This window comes from Ornithodoros turicata, chromosome 1 (assembly GCF_037126465.1).
Source record: "Ornithodoros turicata isolate Travis chromosome 1, ASM3712646v1, whole genome shotgun sequence".
NCBI classification, from domain to species: domain Eukaryota; kingdom Metazoa; phylum Arthropoda; class Arachnida; order Ixodida; family Argasidae; genus Ornithodoros; species Ornithodoros turicata.
The window spans coordinates 102,818,861-102,837,994 of NC_088201.1; positions in this window are offsets into that span (position 1 = coordinate 102,818,861).

Sequence of the window (19,134 nt, forward strand, 5' to 3'; positions counted from 1 at the left end):
TTGAACAACGCTGCAGTACTGCTCCCAGAACGGTTGCCAGGAAAGCAGGTCCCCATCGATCTTGTATAATTTCAGTTTCTGGAGCTTCATACCCCCTGTGCCTGTGGAAAGCGTGGCACGCATATTGCTGGTCACCATAGGAGTTGTAGCAAATTCTTCACCTGCTTCAGTTACATTTCGCACAGCAGTAGCTATAGGTCCGGCATTTAGCTTGTTGATCGCACACTTCAGTCGAGCAAGTGAGCTGAGAGCTTGATCTTCATACTCAGCGATCACGGAATATTCTTCCTCTATCTCAGCGCTCGGTGTTTGTGGATCTATCTCCTCGTTATCTTCTCTAACCTTTTGTTGCTGGCCGTTAATCGTTCCATCAGAACGGTCAGCTCTTCTACAGTTACGTCAGTTTTCTGAAGAGCGGAACTCACCTCATTGATTATCTTAGTGTTCCGCACTCGCTGTGCAGTTCGCTTCGGCTTCAGCCTTTGTACTGGGTGACACTCTGAAAAAGTATTCGTTCGATCTCTACAAAAAGGACATCCAAGACGGCCGTGACCGTGAACCAAAACAACTTTATCGTCTTCAATGTTGGAACAACTGAATCGACCAGTGACAGTGCGACACGCTCATCCACGTATCAGGGCACACCCTTTTTCCTTTTTTCATCGCCCTCTTTTTCGTCTCAACCACAACCGGGAAGACGAAGTTGCTGACACCTTACTAACCAGCCCAAACCAAATACTAATTCATTACACACTCCTCTTGTGCCGTTTGATAATGTGATCCAATTTTTGACCATGTGTGGGCTACTTAGTCGGATGTAGATGTTTAGCATTGCTCCGCTTTTAGCCTTTGTCACCCAACTCGATCATCATGTAAACCTCTCATCGCTCATACTTGTAGATAGCTTTTAACTACCGCACACAGTTGTTATTGTCATCCTCCTCTCTCTCTCATCCTGGACCATCTCATCGCTCATACCTGTAGATAGCTCTTAACTACCACACTCACTTGTTATTTTCACTTGTTGTTGTTATCGTCCGACGTATCTCCCACATCATCTCTCCCATCATCATCTCCCACACACTCACCATAGTTTTGGCGTTCTTTTGCCTTTGTGCCATTAAACACATAATCTCTCCCCCCCCCCCCCTTTCGATGTCTTCCATGCCTTCTGACGATGAGCTCATATTGACAGGCAGTCACCTTCACACAGCACAGTTACTCAGTCCACTGAGTTCAGAGTCCGCTGAGTCGCGTAAATCCCGGGTTTCGGCATCAATAGTTTGTAGAGGAATGTTAAGGAATGCTGAAAGCTGTTCTAGCTGCATCATAAAACAGTACTCTGTCTAACACTCACCGTTTAATAACTCCCATAAAGACTCAGATACATAAATGCACGGGGGAAAAATACGAAAGAACTATAAATCGAGCGTCTGCTTGGCAGCGAGATAGAATCGTCTCTGTTCGTTCGTCGCCAGTCACACCCAGAACACCAAATTCCCCAAAAGAAACCCAATCCGGACCTTTCTTTCTTCAAGTCACAGATGCGTGCAAACGGAGACGTGGCCCATAAACACCCCGCGCAGTAACGGTGAGGGGGGAAGAAATGACCCCCTGCTGGTGGGACCACTGCCTTGTGTGTCTGGTGTTTGGATGTAGACAACAAGTAGATTGCAATACGTCGTCTGCATGTGAGTCTGTCCCAGTTGAGATGACAAAGTGATAGCGCCAACTGCAGTCAGCTCAGTGACCTTGTTTCTGGTGTTGCCACCTGAGTAGTGACAGTTGCGGCGGCAGTACTGAACTTGGTTATGCGTCTTGTCTTGCTCATGAGCTCGGCGTCTCTCTCCTACACTTCACTTATTTTCTTTCTTTTACTTGCACTACTTTCATAGTGCTGTTGGGTCTTATGACGATCTTGTGGTCTTTTATTGCTCATTTTCATACAACCTGTAGACAAATGATGGGAAGCAACGTTTGACAATCTCATCTAAGCCAAGTAGTTCATAATGGTCGGAAAGTTTTATGCAGGATCTCGTGTTTTTCATGGGGTCAGGGGTCTTAGCTTGGGGTCAGGGTTCGTTGCTTGAGTGTGGAAGTACAGAGTGGTAGAGGTTTTGGAGGCAGGAGATATTTTCAAGAATGTTTTTTATAGCTGTTTCTCTGTAGGTCTGTCGTTACCGTTATTTCTTCTATCGATCTGTCATGGATGAGCAAGTGTTAGTGACTCTTGTCAGGAGGGACGAAACGGCTGAGGCCTTGTGACAGGTTGGAGGCGAACGCAAGGTATCGGCTGGTGTTCATTGGTCTTTCTATACGCTGAGAGCCAGCGCTGCTCTATGCCTTTTCATGCCTTTTCATCGAGAAATGGCAGGCTGTTGTTAGTCTTTCAATCCACTGTGAAGTGCGTTGATGGTTCTTGGCTGTTTATGTATGTCAAGAGGACGTCAACTTAGTCAACTTTAAATTGTCAATTCACAGTCAACTTCAAGTTGCAAGAACAGTTGCCCACATAACCTAAGAAGATCTTCGATTTCACGTTTGAGGGCTGTAGTGCTTTTATCCATTGCAATCCTATCCATCCAGTTAAAGTGGTGGAATCCAATTAAATGTAGCTTGTATAGTATTGTAGAGTATATCTTCTTGGCCGACGTTTGCTCCTTTTTTTCCTTCTTTGTTCTAATGAATATATCCCTCCTCTTTAGGCTCCTCCTAATGGCAGGACTCCCTTTAAAGTCGCATAGAAGTCATTTTTATAACCCTGTTTTCTTCTTTTAAAGCTGTTAAGTAGGCCAATAAGATGCACCACGAAAAGTAATTCACACCACAGAGTCATAATTATCACAAAAATTGAATTTAAAATACGCCGCAAAAAGCGACTGTGTGCAACGGTGGTGAAGAGCAGTACCAGCCTGTGATCTGCCTGGAGGCCCGTGCTGAAGAACGCTCGCTGATTGGCCTAGAGAAATGTTGTCTGCTACTCCGCTGTCGTCTGCTACTCGGCTGTTCGGGGTTCTGAAAAAGCCTTTCTCCTGGCTCGGTAAGGATTCGGCCGCTCCTTCTATCCCCAATTCTCCGGGAGAACGGGCAAAACTGGTTTACGGCGGCAAAGGGACAATGTGCTGACCCCCACTGACCGGCAAAGCAGAATGAGTCTCCTTATGCCGTCATCGGTGACGTGCCATCATACCTCCTCATCCTTGTTATAGCTGGAGTGGCGAGTTAAGGGTGAAAGCGCGGAGCTATGTTTATGTAAGTGTTTTTTTTCTGGGAAACAAATTGCACACATCAAAACCTTTCGCGCTATTCAGTATAATGACACACAGACTTTCATCAGATGTCTTAATCTGAAATTTTTTTGGATGGCCCTCTGTACTCCTTTAATGCACAACACTGGGATAGCCTGGGATTAATAACGAACTGCATTTGGGCTCGTGATTTGCAGGAGAGCTCAAAAAGTAAGAGGAGCTTCAGGTATAGGCGGACTCCCATTTTATGCACTGCTCAGGGCCTGCTTACACGAAACAGTTTGAAGGAAATACTCAACGAGTTTTGCACTCAATGCATTGTGTATAAATGCTTATATGAAAAACTCGAGTGTATCCTCAAACAGTTTTGTGCAAGGGGGCCCTGGTGCGCAAGAGAGCTCTCAATCTGACTGGTCAGAAAAGCTCGACAAGCTTGCGGATTAAATCTGTTACGATGCTAGCCAGCGCCTTGTCCTGTGCCTATCTCTCTTCCATGTTTTTCGCACTGTATTCCCATGGATGCAGAAAAAGCTCCTTCCCTCGACAGCCGACTGCCATGCCACGTTAACCACCCAATAGCAACGCCACCTAGATAGATACAAAAGGCCTGCTTATTGCCTCCTTTCCTTCCTTTGCGTGAACATATAAAGTCTGAATTCGTCTGCTACTGCGATTCGCCGTTCTGGAATTCAAGAACTCGGAAATGATTGCAGTTAACTTAGAGCCTGTAGACCAGAATCTGTAGGCAGAAAGTGCGACACGCTTTCCAGAAAATCAGTCTTAAGAAAGATATGGGGCTATCTGGCGCTTTATTTTGAAGTTTCTGATTTAGTACGCGAAGACATTCAATCATCACTCACAGACTATGGTGGTTCGTCTCTATGGCTACGACCGCTGAAAGCATGTTCATGATTGGCAACTGCTATTGAAGGCACGACCCTGATTGATAGACTTTTAGTAGCTACGTCATGTCGACGGGTAAGCAGGCTTTCTCTCTCTAGTTGGTGTTGCCAATACAGTGAACTTCCATTAATTCGATCTTGAAGGGAACGAGTAATTTGATCGAATTATCCGACGTTCGAATTAAAGAAAAAGCAGGAATATGAGCACAGTAAATGTAACTTTTAATATTGAAAATAATGAGTGATCGCCTGTTGTCGCCCGCGCTTGAAGCGCACAGCGGAAAACATTCCGCGCAGAGCATTGATGTTTTCAAACTCCTTTTCCGCGTTGTCTTTGAACGATAGATAAAGTTCCACAACGCTGGGTTGTGCACACTGGGCACCTTCTTCGCTGCGAATGTCACTGTCGCTTTCACTGGCTATCCTCCATGCTGCATGACACTTCCCTCAGAATATCGTTGTCTGTGTGTGAACCACAGACTTCAGACCTTGTTTGTTGTTCAGACCTTGTTGGACAACCAGTCCTTGTTGTCCACGTCCACGAAGTCTGCGAAGCTCACATTGCTGAGGGCACGCTGTACATCTGTCTCTTCAGACAGGGTCAAGTCCTGCTCAAAAGCACAGTTTGCTACGTCCGCGGAGTCCAGTTCAGGAGTCGCAGCATTTGTTTGGGCAGCGAACCTACACTTGCGGAAACAATTTCATATCATTTCTGGCTTTACCATCTCCCACGCTTGGACAAGCATGTGCAGTGCCATACTCCTTACCATTTTCGAGACTGATGATGATTCGTTGCAGCGCCATCTTTCTATCTTCAGGTTTTTTTATCACCACTTGGTCCATGGTCTGCATGGTTGCTGTCACATTCGTGGGAAGAAATTCAAGGCGCACTGTGTTCAGTCCTTCAGTCCCACTGCGTTCAGTCCCACTGCATTCAGTCCCAATCCGGGGACGTTGAGGTTCTCTGTGAACATCTTTGCTTTCTCACACACAATAGGTCCACCGAAAGTCAAGTTTCGTCTTCTCATGTCGCGGATCCACGGTAGCACTGCTTCTTCCACATCGGGATACCCCGATGTACGCATTCATTTCCTATGGCCGTCAAAGTTCACCTTGTCTCGAGACTCTAAGATCTTGTCTTTGTTCGCGATGAAAGTTGCAAGCGTGCCCTTCGTAACACCATACTTTTCGGCAATCTCTTTGCGGCTGAGATGTCCACTGGCAACGTCTTCGACGATAGCTACCTTCGTGCTGATGAACAGTGCTTTGTACTTGCCACATGTCACCATGGAAACTGGACTGTTGGCTCACCAAATACCACGCTAACCACGCAAAAATAAGTCACGAAAGGAACGAAAGCAGTGATATGCAGGGTTGCCAGATGCCAAACTCGTCTCCTGCCAAAACGGATTCAAGAAATAACCCAAACGTAGCCAACGCACGCGAACGTATAAAAGAAAAAAAAAAAAAAGCCAAAATCGATTTCATTACTCTGTTCACAAATCCGGGAGGATATACAGCATAAGATAGGTGCATGCAACTTGCACATGGGTTATGAGAAGCACATATGCATGAATTCATAGATTATGAGTTCGCTCATAAACTTGTTCAGAAATGCGTCGGATAGCACTAAGTCTTTACAGCGACATCCATTTGTCCACGGGGCTAAATTTCACGTGAAGGATATTCTCAGGCGTGTCATGTGTCATCTTATTCCTAAGGTCTGTAAACGGTGTGGAATTGTGCAAGTTGCATTCTATTGGTGCACCTTCCAAAATGCACTGGGGCTACTAGGTACTATACGAATTCATGTCTTCATGCAGCTGTACCAGTGTCACTGCCAGGTTGACACAAAATGGGGACAGCAGGCCAGAACCATTCTGGCACTAGAACTTACAAATTTCAAAAAAGTTTTGTGAGGCTATGGTCTTTCTGGGGAGAATTATTGGCTGCTCTGGTGCTCCAATATACAGTAGAATTTCTTCCACAGTGCATTGTACAACATTTTCAGGCTGCTAATTTTCACAAACATTGAGCGAAAGTGCATAGTTAAAGGATGTCATCCCTTGTGCCAACCAGTGTTCTAAAGTGGAACAAACGATGTGTTTAAGAACCAGAAGATGTGTTATCCACAAGACCGCATATCTTTGAACTTTATTACTTATATATAAATAAAGGTCACTTTCAACGACGCCAGGCAAGAGGCAGCCTGATATCGAGTACAGGTCTGATATACAGGTCTGTGTACACTTAACAGTAGCACGATCCCCATACAAGTGGCAGCTTTGCACAAAAGATCATTAGTGTTTTCAGTTTCGGCAGGCGGCAGTGCATTATTATGTGCTGGAACACAAATGCGCGCCCACCACGTGCTTGTAAAACGTAACAGCTTTAATGGAGTGTAGGGACGAGGGGTGACCAGTATGGCAGTCATGTTGCAGTTCCTGAATGTACTGTGTTCACATCACGCAGTAAAGAAATGTATCGGGTGTTTCTTTGTTTTGTTTTTATCGTTTGCACTTTACAGATTACAAAAAGCTGTAAGAGCAGCACTGAGGCCATTTCTTCTGGCAGGATATGTGGCCAAGCATACATCCTGCGAGAAAGAGCCTGTAACTAAATTACCTAAAATTCATTAAGTTTTTAATTACATGTTGTTATTTTTGTGTGTTCTATATTTTCAGCCTGCACCTGGTATAGCCTATTTGTGCAGCTTCTCACAGCGTGATTTGCACTCCCATTCTTCTGTACTAAGTACCCAGTGGGGTATATTAGTCATGATTTGGTGGTACACAGAAAAGTTGCCATCATGTACAAGTGTCCAGTGCTGTAGTCCATTAACTTCTTCCCTCATCTGAAATCGTTGAACAGTGATATCTGCTTCCATAGTAGTCGATGCCTTGTCCCAGTTCTTGTAGCATGTGTGGGCAGGTGTATCAATGGGTCTAGATCTGTAAAATTTGCAGTAGGTGCAGAACTCGATGGGAACTCCTCTGCATAGGATCTGCTTGGTTCTTGCTTCGATAATTAGAGCAGCACCTGAGGCGGACGAGTATCTGTGCTCGTGGCTCCTGTGTGACCAGCCCCCCCGCCCTGTTTCATACGACAACGTTGTCCTTCCTTCCAGAAGATGTGGGTTTGAGTCCTACAGCTAGCTAACCTTTTCAGTGACTTCTTTCTTTCATTATTCTTAGGCAGTTGAGGCTTTGTGTGTTTGTCCTTTCTTCTGTGTTTCAGCCTCAGAACATCAATTTTCATGTGACAACACTGCTTGTTAATACATTATTTGCACACAAAGCTCACATCTAAACAAATAGCTTTCACATATATCATGGCTACTAATGCATTTACATAGCATTGTTATTTACACAAAACTAACATGAAAACAACACCCATATTTTCAGTAGTTACACATTACTTCCGGGCTAATTTGCCTTGACACCTGTGACCTTCTGTACATTGTTGATAGGAAGGAGCTGTGTGATTTCACGCCGGATCAGGCAGGGTGGTCCGGTCGACCTCTCCAGTTTTTTTCTTTCAAATATATATTAAAGCCTTTTCCCTAGGAGGCACATTGGCGCTGAAAGTAGTTGAAAATAATTGGTGGTTATTTTTTAATGAATTATCATTCAGATGTGGGCGTTTCGACCATTGCGCTTCCTACGCAGTTTGACGCCATGTATCTCGTAACTATTTGACATATTCAGCTGAATTTTTTTTCACATATTGTCTGGGGTGGGTAACATTGCATCCTATGTTCTGAAGATCCTAAGGTTCGCCTTTCAGGAGATAAAAAATTGCAAAGTTGCCTCATTTGTAAAATATCGTATGTTTTGGGAACCTCACAACTTGTCTCCCATTTGTGATACCCGAAAGTAATCTACATCATTGTGTTTGTCTCGAAATTCCCTTTCTTCGCATAGCGAGTACATTGTATTGTGAATTAGGGCAACGCCCCCAACAGTCTTTTTGTGAAGGGTGTCTATGGAAAATGCATAAATTTGACATCGCGCATCCCATATATTCCCACTCGTGACATCGTTCATTTTACTCGCAAACGTTCTTCATGACGACTCAAAACAGCACATAAAAAAAAATTGCTTCAGAGATAGTCGAAATTACGTTGCGAACGACATTGAGTTACGAACGTAACTTCAATCATCTCTGAAGCAAAATTTTAAAAAATAAAAATAACCACCAATTATTTTCTACTTTCAGCGCCAATATGCCTCCTAGGGACAAGGGTTTAAAATATGTTTGAAAGAAAAAAAATTGAAGAGGTCGACCGGACCACCCTGCCTGATCCGGCGTGAAATCACCCAGCTCCTTCCTATCAACAATGTACAGAAGGTCACAGGTGTCAAGGCAAATTAGCCCGGAAGTAATGTGTAACTACTGAAAATATGGGTGTTGTTTTCATGTTGGTTTTGTGTTTTTGTGTTTTCAACACTTTCGTTGACTAAAGATTTTCTGTAACAATTTTCTCCTTTGCCTGTTTCTTCATGTTTTCTTTGCACGCGTTTGTGGTGCATGGCCTCATGAACTTGAATAATACCAGCTTCGCAAGTGTGTCCGTGTAGGATGGGCACAGAGCACTAGAAGAGCTCATTTGTTCTTGCTTCCGAATTTGCAATCCTGCAGGTGCTATAATAAAGCATTGATAGACCATAGCCATAGATACTATAGAGACCATTTATTATTATAATAATAATAATTAAATAATAATAATAATAGACCATAGCACTGGCATACCTCATAAAACACTTAAGGGGGTGAGGCTTTTGCAGGATGGTTGAAAACATTTCCTGTGCGACCGCTTCCAACCTCATGATGAATCCCACAAATCTAGCGGTAGGGTAGCTAAGTCCTCCTCTGTCAATATTTAGAATGAGTCCAGTAATCGAGGAAGGAGATCCTGGTGCCTGTATTCCTGATAGGCACCCAATGCATTCCATCTTCTCCTTCACAACTCTTGCCAGGTAACCTGCTAGGAGGGCCAGCATTGCACTTTGCAACCCATGCTGAGGTTCAGCTGCAACATCAGTAGGATGCATGGAATTTGTGTTTATCCTAAGTGAATACGACATGATTATTGTTCAACATTATAGCAGCGGGTACATACCAGAGCTTCTGAGCCGCGTCAGTTGGGTGGAGAAAATTGCATTGCCGGCCTCTAGCTCATTCCCCCCATTAGACGACTTCAGCTGAGGTCTGACTGGAAGCTTGCATGATCCACCAAGGGAGTGCCCGTCAGCTTTTACATTCAATGCTGCGATCCCTGGATCACTCCAGTTATAAGTACCTTGTGCAAAGTCGACAAGGCTGCTTTAGCATCTGGTCTGTCATTAGCGCAATACACTTGTCGCACACATGAAAACAGGGATTCAACCAAGTCGCTAGCAAATTGTCCTGCCTGCACGTAACCGAAGCCACAGTCCAGGAGGTGTCTTGTGCACAAAACTGTTGTGAGAGTAGTGACAACAAAGGCTTTGTATGTGGAGTACATTAGGAACGCTCGTTTCGCAGGGGAGTTCCTGGCGCATTTTGGTGAAGTAGTCCAAAACTCGCCTTCTAGCCATACTAGCCTGTTAAATTAATCCAGTAAGATAATGTACACCAAAAACCAGTGAACTTGGGGCAAACCTGAACCACTAAGACTGTATTCCAGAAAGTATTTCAGCCGTTGTCGCCGACTATCAAGGTGCGATGACATAGAGAGCTATAGGGATGTGGAGGCAGGTTGCAACAGTAGTTTATTCCAACGATTGCGGTTCGAGAGAAGCGGGGTGTGCGCGCGATGCCCATGCGCATCCCGTCAGGTCATCTTCCTCCGCTACACTGCTCCCCCCCACCCAGGACGAGACTGGTAGAAGAAACTGGACTCGCTTTGGTGACGTTCGGCAGGTAGCAGGTCGGGGGAGAGGCGCGTCGTCGGAGAATAGGAAGGCTGGTTTAAGCCTGTCGATTGCGACTGTTTCCGGGTGCCCACCGATTCTTAACGTAAAGGTAGCGTCTCCGCGCTTGAGAACTTCGTACGGGCCGTCATATGGCCGCTGGAGGGGTTTCCTGACCGCGTCGCGGCGTAGAAAAACGTGCTTTGCCGTTTTGAGCGCTGCGGGGACGAATGTTGGCCGAGTACTGCAGGCCCGAGTTGCCACAGGCCGGAGATTTGCCATGGACTGGCGAAGTCCGCGGACGAAGTCAGCGCAAGGAGCGGCGTCGTGAGGGGCTGCAGATGAGAATTCGCCGGGCAAGCGCAACGTAGTGCCATACAACAGCTCTGCTGTGGAACAACCCAGGTCGTCGCGTATGACGCAACGGAGGCCGAGCAGCACGAGAGGGAGATGATCTACCCAGTTGCTCGGATCCGGATAAGCACGCAGGGCAGACTTCAGCTGTCGATGGCATCGCTCGACAAGTCCGTTGGCCGCAGGATGGTATGCCGTGGTTTTGCGATGGGTGTAGCCGAAGAGCCGCGACAGTTGGTGAAAGAGGCGGGATTCGAGTTGGCGGCCGCGGTCTGAGGTGATGCGGAGAGGCGCTCCGTATCTGGAGATCCACTCCGCGACAAAAAAACGAGCTACAGTCTCCGCCGTGATGTCGGGGATTGGTATGGCTTCCAGCCAGCGTGAGAAACGGTCGACGACCGTTAATAGGTACTTGTGCCCTCGCGAAGGTGGAAGGGGTCCTACAAGGTCGAGATGGACATGGGCAAAACGTGCGTCCGGCATGGGGAAGCCTACTAAAGGTCGTGTGGTGTGTCGATGAACCTTCGAGGCCTGACAGGGTATACACGAACGTGCCCAGTCCCGGATGCCGTTTCGCATACCAGGCCAGACATAGCGGGTGCCGAGAAGGTGCTGGGAAGCTCGGATACCAGGATGTGACAGATTATGTAGGCGGTCGAAAACAACGCGTCGGAAGTCAGGGGGAAGGTAGAGTCGGGGTGAGTCAGAAGCCGCGTCGCACCACAAAGGAATGTCCGTGTCGGAAAAGGGAATTCTCTGAAGCTGGAGAGAGTATCCCTTGAGAGGAAAGGCGGACAGCTCAGGGTCCCGTTGCTGGGCCTCCGCCAAGTCGCGTAAATCAAAGAGGTCGGCGGCTGTGATAGAATGCAAAGCTGGTATCCTAGATAAAGCGTCTGCAACCGGGTTGTCGGTGCCCCTGGTGTGCCTGATGTCGGAGGTAAATTCCGTGATGAATGCCATGTGCCGGATCTCTCTAGGTGACAGGGTCATTCCAGAGGCACGTAGTGCACCAATGAGCGGTTTGTGGTCGGTGTACAGCGTGAACTGCCGCCCTTCGACGAAGAAGCGGAAGTGTTTGATGGCTTCAAAGGCTGCTAATAGCTCTCGGCCAAAGGTGCTGTAGTGGCGCTGCGTAGAAGAGAGAACCCTGGAGAAGAACGCAAGAGGAACCCAGACGCCATTGACGTACTGCTGCAGAACGGCGCCCATTGCGTCGTTCGAGGCGTCTACCATTATGGCGGTATGCGCAGATGGGTGAGGGTGGGCCAATAAGGTAGACTTCGCGAGAAGGAGTTTCGCCCACTTGAAGGCCTCTGTGGCGTCAGGAGACCAACACACAACGCTATTAGGGTCCGCACATTGCGAAAGGAGATCGGTTAGCGGCCGTAGCACCGCCGCGCAGTTAGGGAGAAATCTGCGATAAAAGTTGATGAGCCCAAGGAACTCTCGCAGGCGGCGCTGGGTCGTTGGCTGAGGGTAATCCTGAATGGCCTTGACTTTGTGCGGTAGCGGGCGGATGCCGTCCTTGTCAACGTGATGCCCCAGGAACTCCAATTCGCTGACACCAAACTGAGACTTCGCCGCATTGATCACTACGCCGAACCCCGAGAGACGAGCGAAGAGCTGGTGGAGGTGACGTTCGTGCTCCTCTGGTGTGGCGGAGGCTACTAGGAGGTCGTCAATGTACGAGTAGGCGAATGGCAAACCGCGGAGGATGGAGTCCATAAACCGTTGAAAGGTTTGCGCGGCGTTTCTCAACCCGAAGGGCATTCGAAGGTACTCGTACAATCCGAAGGGAGTCGTGATAGCTGTTTTTGGAATGCTTGCGGGATCCATGGGAATTTGGTGGTAAGCTTTAATGAGATCCAGCTTTAAGAATACCGTTGCGCCATGCAGACCAGAAGAGAAATCTTGAATATGTGGGATTGGATATCGGTCTGGTTGCAACAGTAGTTTATTCCAATGATTGCGGTTCGAGAGAAGCGGGGTGTGCGCGCGATGCCCATGCGCATCCCGTCAGGTCATCTTCCTCCGCTACAGGGATAACGAACAATGTCTACGAGATAGGACGGTGGGCTCCTTTAGGAGGCTGTCATTTAGGCCGCGTGCATGACTTTGGCCGGCTTCACCAAGGCAGAAGAGGGGTGGAGGTGCTGGCGTTGGCAAGGATGACTTTGCATCTCATGGATGACTCTCAGCAGGGACCAGTCATCGAGAGAAAGCAGTGCAGAGACTAAAGAGACTGTTTGCAAGAAACGCCGCGAAAGGAATTGGCGGCGTGACTACATTGTGATGTCCGCTCCTCTTCGCCGTTTGAAGCATGCAGAATCGCACAACATACTACCAGTAGGTGATGTGATGTTGCTGTCCCCAATCGGTACTTCACATACCAGTTGGCTTACCTGACCTCCCGCTTGCGTAGTCAGCCTGCTGCTCATCTGTGATAGGTTAATATGTGCTTGTAACGTTGGTCTACCAGATGGGACCATTTGCAGACTAGTCGTCCTACATGTTCAAAAGATCCTTGCGTTGCATTCACTGCGAAGAGCGAATGTGTTGGAAAACTGGGGAAAATGAGGAAGCGGGCGCTGGGTTCAGATGTCAGCTGCATGACATCATCTGTGTCACATGCATGCGATAGACTTTGATTCACATTTCAGTCATCCTTACCGCAATAAACGGTCTCTTCGGCTGGACCCTGAGTTGCTCTTTACTTTCTACACCTTTGGAGATTCTTGCAATTGTGTAGAGTCCTTCCCAGATCGTCCTAGCAAGTGATCTCTAAACTCAGTTTCTCTCTGGATGAATGCGAGTAACAAGCGAAGTTCCTGAGAATCAGCTTCTGCAGTTCGAGCCGTATGGCCTCCTGGACGATGTGTGCTGGCTTGCGATGCACTATACCGATTAAATACAAGTTCAAGAATTTGGGGCAGCTTCTTCAATAGTGCAGTCTTAAGTACAATGGGGTAAGAAATTTCAGGTACCGCCAAGCTCTTCAAATTCCGCGTTTGCATTGTCAGGCTATCGTAGAACTGTCTGTTTTCCAACACCGCCTGTAGACCTCATTGATGGAAACTCCGTCAAGTGGTTGAGGTGACCCAAGGCTAATTATTCCAGATTTCCAAACTGCTTCTTCAGGATCCCTAGTGCTGCCGGCTAGTACTTGTTGGTAAGATCGAGACCTTTGACTGACAATTCAGCCTTGCCCTTGACTACAGAATGTAAATACTGGAATCTCACGACGTTTGACAGCGCTAGGTTGTTGTGGACAGCAGCCGCGAATTGTTCCCAAAAGGACTGCCAAGCAGACAGTTCACCATTGAAGGCTTCTATACGTAGTTTTGGTAAGCTTACTGGACGTGGTCTAACTCATCCAGCAGATTCTTGAGTAGTGCCACTTCATCTCTTTTTCTGATGAGAAAACAACGAAGTTGCACACCGGCTTGACACAACAAATAACAATTTAATGCAGACGTTTCGTCTCCCATGCGGCGGACATGATCAGTGAAAGCAAAATGAGACACGACCGAAACCAGCGGATTACTTAACCAGTTCGGCGAACACTTGAGGGGTGGGGCCGCGATTGGTATTACACACTGAAGGTCGTCCTCGCACGTGCCATGACTCAAGCAGCTTCCTGGGACCCCACCTTTGTTCCCTCGCTAAGGTCACAGCATTGGCGTAGTCCAAAGAGTGATCTGTTTTCCAACAATGCTCGGTGAGCTCAGTCTTGTCTTGTACTGCGCTTAAGGCCCGTCTCTCCTGTGTAGGACACCTCGGAACAGAGACATTGTACTTTATACACAACACCCGTCTGGGACTCAGGGGGAATAGGATCTTTTGGCTTAGAAATGAGTGAACGAAGTTTCAGGCAAGGCTTGAATGCAGTCTTGATTTTTAACGGAAGGAGGGCTCGCCGAATGGACTCTGATACACCTTTGACTTATGGAATGGTGACGATGCCGTGTCGGAAATAGTCTTTCCTTCTGGTCCTTGGTTCGTGCATTCGCTCTCGTGTGTTCTCAAAAGAAACGTAGCGGGCATCCTCGTTTCATGAGTGACTCCTTGATTGTCAACTCCTCGGACGTACGTTGTTCCGGGCGTGAGGTTAAATCTTCACAGCGGTGAAGCAGGGTTCTCACTACACTGCGTTTGTGTTCAATCGGATGGTAGGATTCGAAATTTAAGAAGCTGCCAGTATCACAGGGCTTACGGTAGACGGAAGTTTGAATCTGGCTGGTGGTGAGCCTGCGTACAGACAAGTTCAGGAAGGGTAGCCGCTTCTCCTGTTCAAGTTCGTAAGTGAACAGAAAGGAGGGCTCAGTGCTGTTCAAGGTCGAATGGAATTCGTCTAGGAGGTTGCGATTTAGGATCACGAGCGTGTCGTCGACATACCGTCGGTAGAACTTGATGTTGTGGGTAAATCGTTGGAAGGCAGATTCTTCAACATATTCCATGACGAGATTAGCCATTCTCACGGACACCGGGCTGCCCATCGTACAACCTTCAATCTGATGGTAAACCTGCCCCCGGAACGAAAAGTAAGATTGGTTCAGGCAGAAGCGTAGAAGGATTATAATGTCCTCCACTGTGTACGTGTGGGAACGTACGTCTTTTTGTGATAAGGTAGTGGCGGGCTGCCAGCTTAGTCGTAGCCATGACTACTAGGTACCGTTGCAGTCCTCCACCTCCATATCAGCTTCGTCGATGATGGCTGCTATTTCCCAGTTCATATCTTCAAGGACCGAAGCTTTCGTAGTTAGGATCTAGAGTTTAACTTCTAATCTTCTCTCGTTGGAGCAGGTCATTGAAGTAGTGGTCTTATGGCCCCAGGGCTTCCACTGTTTCTGCATACCGCGGAATGAATTTGGCGTAGTATCCTACCAGTCCCAAGAAGGAACGCAACTTTACAACGTGCGTCGGTAATGGTGCATTTACCACCGCGTCCACTTTAGATTTCAACGGTGCAAGTCCCCTTTCACTGGCGTGGTGTCTGAAGAACGACAGTTCTTGCACACTGAATACGCACTTTTTATTCAGTTTCAAATCACACGAAGCAATATGCTGTAAGACTGCCCACACATTTTTTGTGTGTTCTTTCTTAGTTTTCTCATACACAGTAATATCATCAATTTAGAAAAGGATACCTTTGCACCCTCGCAAAATTTCGACCGTCAGCCGTTGAAACGCCGCCGGCGCGGACGCTAACCCAAAGCACACTCGTCGAAAAGGAAAATACCTTCATGGGTAATAAAAGTGGTGAGGTGCCTACTCTCCTCTGCAAGCTACAACTGGTAGTACACGGAGGATAAGTCCAGTTTCGAAAACCACGATGACCCTGCTGAAGCATTTAACAGTTCTTCTGTGTGCGGTATGGGGAACCCATCAACTACAATTGCCTTATTAGGCTCTCTCAAGTCCACACAGAAGCGAATGTCTCCGCTCGGCTTCTTCACAACTACTATGGGTGAAACCCATTCTGATGCACTTACTCTCTCAATAATCCCCAATGTCTCTAGACGTGACAGTTCTGCAGACACCTGGTCCCTTATAGTCAGCGGCATAGCATTCGTCCTCACTCATGAAGACCCTCATGAAGACGCCTCACCCTCACCTCATTGTCGTGAGGTGAGGATGAGTGAGGCCAGACGACACTGAATGTTCTTCACGAGGACCGTCGTGAGGCATTGTCCCTCATGAGGCCCACCGTGAGGGCCCTCATGAGGCCAGTCGTCGTGATAGAGCCCTGCACGGGCCGACTTTTCCGGGCCCGACCCGGCCCGGGCGCCTCGAAAAATGCCCGGCCCGACCCGGGCCCGGACCTTCATATTTTTATGCGGCACGACCCGGCCCGGTGACCCGGCGAGTAGATCCCGGCCTAGTATTTCCAGCCGCGACGTACGCGTTTCTGGCGATTATCAAACAAATTTATAAGTAAATTTATAAGGAGAGTAGACACATACAAGTGGTGGCGGTTTAACACCGTAACCGCAGGAGACCAAATTAAATCCAGAACGCACGCGGGCATGGGCGTTATCGTTACACTGTCAAGATTTTGCGGGGGTAGAACATGCTGCCGACAAACTGCTTCTCCCAGTCCCTACCCCTCTCTCCAAGCTTTGCCAAAGTGATTGTGAAATACGTGAGGAGTGAGGAGCAATGTAAAGTGGCTTTGAGAATGTTCTAGAGGGTCGAATCATATGCATAATGCAGTATCCTTTGCTTGTCTTTGCAAAATATGCACAGGAATGACGCAAGCGCATGATGATATGAACTAATGCATCTCCATTGTGTGGAATTAGCTGCGTGGCCCGGCCGGGCCTGACTCTCGGGAACATATTTGTCGGATTTGTCGGGAACATATTTGTCATATTTTGCCGGGCCCGGCCCGGCCCGCGGTGGTGGCGTATTTTAACGGCCCGGGCCCGGCCCGGCCCGGCCCGCGGTGCTGGAATATTTTGTCGGCACGGGCTCGGCCCGGCCCGGAGCACACAGCCAATAACAAGCCCGGCCCGGCTCGCGGGCCGGGTCGGGCCCGGGCCGGGCTCTACGTCGTGAGGCCATCAATACGTGAGGGTACAACGTATTCTGTGAGGAGCCTCACAGATGAGGCCCTTTGTGAGGAACCTCACATATGAGGCCATGAGGCCTTTTGTGAGAGACCTCACGGATGAGGCCCTGAGGCCTTTCGTGAGGGACTTCACGGATGAGGCCCTGAGGCCTTTCGTGAGGGACCTCACGGATGAGGCCCTGAGGCCTTTCGTGAGGGACCTCACGGATGAGGCCGTGAGGCCTTTCGTGAGGGACCTCACGAATGAGGTAATGGGTTCGGGCTCCTCTTTGCTGATGCCAAACACTAACGCTAAACCTCACTGTGACAGTAACAACTGTTACCAAATTTATGTAAGCACTGCACGAAACCCTATAAACAGTTTAATGCCGCGCAGTATCATTGGTACCAGCTACTGACACAGTAGTTCAACGCCGATGTGTCATGTGAACATGACGGAAAGTTCTTTTGAGGCCTACTAGTGACTTGAAGACACATCAGGCCATAATGATATTCACGAGGTGAAGGCTCGTGAGGACGAGGGGTCGTGAGGCCATGAGGGTCCTCATGAGAAGAAGGTACGTGAGGCCATGAGTGCCCTCATGAGGTGAGAGCACGTGAGGGTGAGGACTCGTGAGGCCATGTGGGTCCTCATAAGGCGAAAGTACGTGAGGCGCCATGAGGACATGAGGGCCCTCATCAGGTGAGGACACGTGAGGATGAGGACTTCATGAGGTGAAGATACATGAGGCCATAAGGTTGTGAATAGCCTAATGAGGTGAAGGCATGTGAGGATGAGGATGGTAAGGCCTCTCGTGGGCCCGATGCCCTGAGGTGAGGTTTGTGAGGACAGAATTTAAAATTGAATGTGAGGGTGAGGGTGACTGAGGTTTAGTTACTGTTGAGGAAAATTTGGTGAGCGTGAGTGAGGCCAACAAAGTCTGTGCTTCATGAGGTGAGGATGAGTGAGGCCGCAGGAAAATGCCCACCTACGGTAGCTGACACAATTTACAAGCTATGTACTGGTTTTACACACGGACGAATTGCCACCCGATGCACAGCACCTTTCGCTAACCCAAGTTGATTTGAAAAAAGAGCTGAAAAGTCCTGAAGTTCCGGGGGCAAAAGCTGAGTTCACACTATGATTTTCAAACAAGTCAACTTCGCGCCATCAATATGCAATCCTAAGTTCTGGATGGCATCTAACCCCAAAAGGGCCATCCCTTGCCGTGCAACATAGAATGTAATATTCGTAGACATCCCCAGATACTCAACACGTGCTACAAAACAACCTAGCACAGGTATCTTCGCTTGCGAAAAATCCAACAAAGTAACAGCTACCCAGGCTAATTCCCAGCGTTTGGAAAATTTTTTCATATACATCTCATATGGCAAAATAGTTACATATGGACCCGTGTCAATAAGAAATTGCAACTTGATGCCTTCCACACTGATATAGTCTTCCCCTTCTTATCTGTTAGCGTTAGCACACTCAGCTCATCATCGTCCCTTTTTCCAATGGCGTACACTTCCTTGGTACGAAAGCTGTTACTCGGATGGTGTTTACAAACTCTTTGAAAATGTCCTATTTTTCCGCATTTGTTACACGTTAGGTTTCTTGCTGTACAGTCTCTAGAGTTTGCAAGATGCTTACCGGAACCACAACGGTAGCATTTTCTTGGCACATCTTGCCGTCGCTTAGGTGGTTCAGTCGCTTTCGGCGTCCGTCCTTTCCGTTACGACGTCGATTGCGCTCGCTGTGCAACCGACTGCACTTGAAGAGGAAGAACCTCGCTGTCCCTGGCATCGGACTTGTAGAACTGCGTTGCCTCCACTGTCTGCTCGATGACATCCATGATTTCTACTGCTCTGTCCAAAGTTAATTTGGACTCTTCCATACGCAGGCGTTGTTGCACGTCGTCTCCACGAACGCCCCCAACTGTTTGGTCCCGGAGCACCTCCTCTAGTCGGCCCTCGAAGCCGTATGTCGCCGCAAGTTGTCTCAAAGCCGTCACGCAGTCCCGACCAGACTCGGTCGGCAGCTGTTTGCGCATGCTGAACAGTCTTCTCTCAACCAACACATTGACAGCTGTTCCAAATTGTCCGTCCAGAAGCTTCACCGCTTCCTTGTATTCATCTTCACTCAGTGGGCTTGACATTCGGTGCCGTTGTTGACAATGCACGAA